The sequence below is a fragment of the Anomalospiza imberbis genome, chromosome 4 (genome assembly GCF_031753505.1).
Source record: "Anomalospiza imberbis isolate Cuckoo-Finch-1a 21T00152 chromosome 4, ASM3175350v1, whole genome shotgun sequence".
Lineage (NCBI taxonomy): Eukaryota > Metazoa > Chordata > Aves > Passeriformes > Viduidae > Anomalospiza > Anomalospiza imberbis.
The window spans coordinates 55,156,776-55,163,344 of NC_089684.1; positions in this window are offsets into that span (position 1 = coordinate 55,156,776).

The following is a 6,569-nucleotide window of genomic DNA, read 5'->3' on the forward strand; positions in this document are numbered from 1 at the left end:
ACTCAAGTGAGCAAAGATATCCCTATGCAGTGTTCCAAAAAGTAAACTCCTATTTATACTCCTATTCCAGGAGTATAAATTGGAAGGCCATTATAAAATACCTTGAGTGGGTAAATGTGCAATGTCTTTACTAAATGGGATAAATGTATAAATGTTTATCATATTTTTCCAATATACTCTTGTTCTGCTTATGGCTTGACCATCACTACTAATTAAATCTTGTCATATCTGCCAACAGATTTTTATAATTTGCTGTTGATTGCTAGTAATTCATTGCTCTAAAATTACCATTTTGATCCTTGCTTTATCCTTTCCTAAACCTCCTTTTTTTTTCTAGGGGAATGGATACGGTAGAGATCATGATGTTCCCTGATGATTCAAATCTATATGAATCACCACTTTTTTATTTTTTATTTTTTAATTTTTTTCTCTTTAGTTGTATAGTTAAATAGTGGTTTAGTGAACACTGAGTAGCTTTGTCACCACATGAAATGCTGGTGGCCAAGTCTGGGGTACTGTAAATTGCTTTTCTGCACGCAGTTTTCAAAAACAAACGTAGTTTGCCATGTTTAAAAAAACAAGCTACAGTATGACCTGTGTGGCTTTATAAAGAGATGTAAGCCTTTGAACGAGTTCTAGAATAATGCAACTATCTTTTCATAGGAGAGAAGAGGAAAAGTGACATCTAACCAATTTGATTGTTATGTTAGAGTCACTATTCTGTTAACTAACTTTTCACCTTATTTATGTAGCAAACCTGCATGCTCTTGACATGAACGTCTTTTTGAAGGGACATAGCACTTTTTGTAGAGTATGTTCCTGGTTGCATAGCTGGTGGAAGAAATGAAGTGCTGGGTTCCATGGACTAGTTTCAGTCCCATGTCTGAATTTCAGACAGAGCTGGAATTATGTGGTTTTCCCTTGTGTGAGGAGAATGGCTTTGTGCAGCAGCTAGTGAATTCTGTAGCTTTCTAGAAACTCTGTGTGTTCCCAGTTGAAGAAGGTAATCCTTGGGGAAGTGTTAGTTTTTGGTTTTTGTTTTTTGGGTTTTTTTAATGAGGTCTACAGGACAATATGTAAATGTGGGCTTACTTTGCAATCTTTGAACATAGTCCCAGCTGTGTCAGTGCTAAGAAGATGCTTATAGCACTGGGTTTTATCTTCAGTGACTGCAAACCCAAACAGTCATTGTGTGTCCTCTCTGCTCAGAAAGCACCCAGGACAAAGTGATGCCCTACAGATCAGCTCCTACCTTGCCCTCCAAAGTCTCTGACTTTTTGGCTGGAGATGTGACAATTTATCACAGGGATCCAATAACCTAAGAAAAGCTCTGGGCTTTTTTGTCAATTCCTTTAATTCAGTTAATTTAGTTTTCTGTCATGAGAGGGTTAAACAAGAAGCCTGTGTGAATCCCAGTGGTGGATGAATAAAGATCTGGGAACTGAGGCCCTGATGCACTTCATTTAATTTGTAAATAGAACAAGTGAAAAATCCTACCAGCAGTGGAATAAGGCAGTTTGCAGCCAGCTGTTGAATATGCAGCATGGTCCTTCATGGAAATTCACTCCAAAATAGCAGTGTAGTGGTGGAAGGAGATTTGTGAGGTATCTTCTCTAAAGCAGGCATAGAAAAGCTGTGAGGTCAGCAGATTTCCTCTGGGTTTTTGATGCAAAGCAGTAAACTGTAGCACTAATGGTGCATGTGCTGACAAAGATCTTTGAATGCATCTTGTATGTTGCTGTTAAGAGTAAAGTTAATTTCTTATACCAAGCCCAGACTGTGGGAGGAATACAATGAGGTTATGAAATTACTTTGTTCTGAGAGTAACTGTATTGCTGCCATTGTGTCTGTGTTTGAGAGGTTTTCTTCCTAATTGAAGTGTATGAAGAGAGCACTTCATTTGGAAGCAATATTTGCCAAGGACACGTGATAAGAAAATTATGATATGAAAAACCCTATGAATTTTGGGGAGAAAAAAAAACCCTGCAGAAATGACTGGGCATCTTCCTGGCTCCTCCAATTTTTACGCAGATGAATAGTTCCTTAAATGTGATCCTATTTACATAAATAAGGATGTCAGGGTTTGGTTAATACAACCCTTGCAGACAGTGATTCAGTGTCATATACCTCTAGAGAGTAATTCAGTGTGGCACAAAATCCTGCTAGCATGTTTTGGCTGTCAGAGCATGCTCTGGGCACAGGGGATGTGCTGCAATTTGTTTTGCTATATTTTGACCATCTAAATGTCATGGTGTCTAATCGAAGCTAAATGTTGTGGCTTTCCTCATAACTGAGAGACAGGTACAGGCACTAGCCTAGGATGGTTTCTCCTTCTCTTGGACCTTTTTGCTGTGTATGGCTTCTGCAAAGCAGAGGTGCATTTTCATTGTGCATCTCAGAACCTCTTTGCAGGAAAGATACTAAGTTCCAGACATCGTGGTTAGGAGAGAGAACAACTATGTTTTATTAGACTAACAAATACATTTGGGGAATGCAGAGGAGCTTTACTGCTATTAAGTTGTTTTTCAAACAAAACCAGAACTTTTCAGCTCTTGGCAGTTGCTGTGGGAACAATTTCAAACAAATATGGTATTAGAACTGGTCAATGTTTATAACAAAGTTTTTCATTTAAAAACAAAACTTGTTTAGCACACATTAAACAAAATGAAATAAAAACATTTAGGCTGGTTTGTTTCCACTTTCCTTTTTCCTCTTTTACTCAATTCTTTTAAATAACTGAAAATCTTTTTCCATTTTCCCTGACTTTATTTAAAGAGGCAAAACATATTACAAAATGCTTAGATAAAAGAGTTGTTAATTTTAAACCAGTTCTTCATGGCTAAATCCACAATCATGTGACCTTGTATTAGTACTAATAATAGGATATGTATTTAGGGATCCAACATCCAAAATATGATCTTCAAGGAATTCTTCTCTAAAGACACCTACATTTCAGAAGCCTTGAACTGTCATTTTCCACAGTTACCTAAATGTTAATTAGCAGTTATGTGCCACTGGTCCCAACGTAGTCCAGTCTCAGTGGAACTACATAGCTTAGTGTCTGATTGATCCTGAAACATGTTTGTCATCTAGAAATGAGGTGAGGCTGGCTCAGTGGAGGCTCCCCAGCTGTGTGCTGCTACCAGAGCAGCATTTTGGGTGTGATCACTTGAGGGGCTGGGCTGGCCAGAGGGTGGCTGACTGGCTGACACAGAGCACACTTGCTAGAGAAATCATAGATGTACATGTACTTTTTTAGTTAAGAGTTGGGCTTTTTCTTTCTAATGCCTTCCTAATGAGTCATCAGGGCTTTACAAGGTGAGTGTTTTTAAACCAGCTATTTTAATGTTTCATCCTCCAGAAACAGTCAGATATATAAAACAGTCCTAGAAATCATGTGAAGATGCAACTTGACAGCCCTCTCCTGCCTGTATGAATGGAGGCACTCACTGTAAGCTTGAAAGCAGAGGTATTCCTCCCCACCAGGCTGTTATGTTATTGCCAGAGAGGTAGCCTTTATACTGTCTAAATCCTCCAAAATCCTTGGTGTAGTTGTCTGAAGTCTGAAAATCCAGTAATTCAAGTGCCTTAATTTCAGTAGGTGGAGAAAATGAGGCAGCACAGTCATCTGGGTGTGGAATTGGATCGTTCTGGACCCTTGGTGCAGTCAGTCTGAAGGGAAGCTGAGTAGCTCCTGTGCTCTTTACCTGCTGATGTTAAGCAACACTTTAGCCTATCACTTTATAACCATCATTACAAGATTTTTGAGTGAATGAAAGATTTCTGGCAAACAGTTGAATTTTGCCATTGCCACACTGGGAAATATATTTTTTATGAAAGCATTTAACTTATTGCTGCCAGTTTTCATGCCCAACAGTTCTTGCTCCTTTTCCAGCTTCTGTGAGTGAGGACTGGGGCTGAGCCCTGGGGGAGTAAGGTACAGACACTTCGTAGGAGACTGAAGGATATTATGAGGCCAATATGCTCAGGATGCTGCCATTCTCAGCTGTCACTCACTGTGCTGTGAGAGAATCTTGGTTTTATTGCTAGAGATTGTGTTAATCAAAATGAATACCAACAAATCTTTAGATAGTTAATATCTACAGAGCCTGCAAGGCTATCTTAAAGATAGATTTGCCTGGGAGTGAGTGCATAGCTCTGTTGTTGAAAAGACACAAGAAATCTACTCCCTCTGGTTGAGGATGATGCCATGTGTGCAGGCACTGCTGCTACTGTGAGCTGAAATGCAAATAGTTACTCATGTGCCATGCAATTGCATTACAGAAATTGTGCTGATCATATCTTTCTGTCAGTCCCAGCAGGAAATTTTATGGTTTGGGTTTTTTTTCCTTAGTTCTTCCTGATGCTTGAATTAAAAAAAAAAAACAGCAAGCCAAGAATGTGGATGTGCTTGGTGAAACACTGTTGTTATATTACACGTCTGTGAAAGTTTCACTTGGAGCCAGATCTTGAGCACAGATCCACCAATGTTAATAGATGTCTCCTAACTGGTACCCCTTGAAGCTCTTTTGTTGATGCATACATTTCTGCTACATTGTTGGTTTTTTAAAAATTTCTGCTTTAGCCTAAACATATAAATACAAGAAATAAATACATCTGTGCATACTTTCTGCATTTTAACTGGAAACAAATCCTTAAATCTGAAATCCATGTCTGCTCTACTCATCCTTGCACACCCTCCCAGTGACTAGGGAATTTTCGTTCCATTTGATTCCCACCACAGATAAAATGCATAATTCTAACTATTTTGTGTTCAGCCTGTCTGGTAACACTGAGCAGCCTTGCAGGGTGTACAGAATTGCAGGTGGAATCACAACTACCAGATGACAACTACCACTAGTGCTGCACGCTGTGGGCAAGTACATCAAAGCATCATTTCCATCTCTTCCTTTTACTCACTTCCAGTGATTGTTATTCTTTTATAAAACAACTGTTTGTGTTTTAGCAATATGAACTTCTCAGTATTTCCATTCCTCCAGCATTTGTTTTGATTAAAAATGGTAAGGAAATACCACTACTATCATTTCCCAGGGTGGGAAATGAAGCCCAGAATAACTAGATTTAAGGAAAAAGAGAGTGGTCTTTCCAGCAGATGCTGCCACGTGGCATTTATCCCATGAACATTGGTTAGGAGTAGATGATGCCATTGCTTCCCAGCGAGGGGTGAAGAACAGCTGATGCTATTTCACAAGTGCCCTAAACAGGAAGGACTGGGAGAGCAATTGAGGGGAAAAAGCAGCAGTATGTATTTCTTGAGCTTGCCACAATTTGAATGAGGGACTGAAAGTCTTCAGATAACACAGAGTTGTCATTAAAAAGAATGCCTTTATTACTGAGGCTTTCAGTTATTTTTTGAGAATAATTTTTATTTCAAAAGTGCTTTATTTTCAATTCTATTGTGAAAGTAAGCACTTAAATAAAGAATGATTGTGAAGTAGTTAGTGTGGAGTTAAGGGCTATCCTGCCAATTCTACCACTACTATTGCAGTGAAATGTGTGTGGAGAAAGAGATAGGGATGAGATGCCAGTTTCTTTTCAGTGAATAGAAACCTGTTCACATTGCCATGAGGTTAGTTGAATATAATGTCAGATCTAAAATTCAGGAGCTTGGATATATTCATCAGAAAGGGTTTCAATCAGCATACAGAGACGATAACAGCTTGAAAAATATGTGTGTGGATACAGCCCTCCTGAAGCTCTGTTTCACACAGCAGCTCCTGAATACCAATGAATGTTCTGGCCTAGCAGAAGTAATCACTGAGGCAGGAGTAGGGGATGGGTTCAGAGTTACTGCTTACATAGGTTTGGATTAGTCACTTCATGTTTTCTCTGAACATAATTGTTGGTTGTAGTTGATAGTGGGAAAATAGCTATTCTGGTTGCATTTTCTTGAATCAAATTTTGATTAGTTTCCAGAAAGATCACAAAAGTAGCATTTGCTCAAACTTCAAGTGTTTTTATTAAAAATAGATCTGCTTGCAACCCTGGGGCTGTTGCTCAGGGCTGTATTCATTGTCCTGTGCTCTGTGCAGGGCTCACTGACTTGGCAAAGGGAAAAAGCAATCTCTATCTCTAAAGCCTACTTTTTACAGCTTTCTCAAAACCATCTAATTTTAAGGGTTCCCACACTTTAGCATTTGCATTGCTTTTCACTGCTGGGCTGTGCATATCACCAAAGTGAGACAAAAGGTGTTTCTGAGAAGAGAAGACTTAGAGAGTCTTCTCTGCAAAGAGAACCCAAGCTGGCCAAAATGTGAGTCATTTATCTATAAATGTTTCTGCAAGCAGTATAAACTTCTGAACTTGTCAGAAAAGAAAAAAAGAAAAAAAAACAGTCTACTGCTCCAGCTATGATCAAAAGTTACCTGGAAGACAACCTGAAAAAAAAATCAAGTTTTGATTCAGGCTCAACTGAAAGAAAAATTGAAAAAAAACTTATTGTTCCCTGTCTCAGTTCCTTCCCTTGGTCCATAATCTTTCAGGTGGTGTGAAGAAGAGAGGTGGACTGACAAGAGCAAGCCCATCTCTGGGACAGATTTGGTGATCAT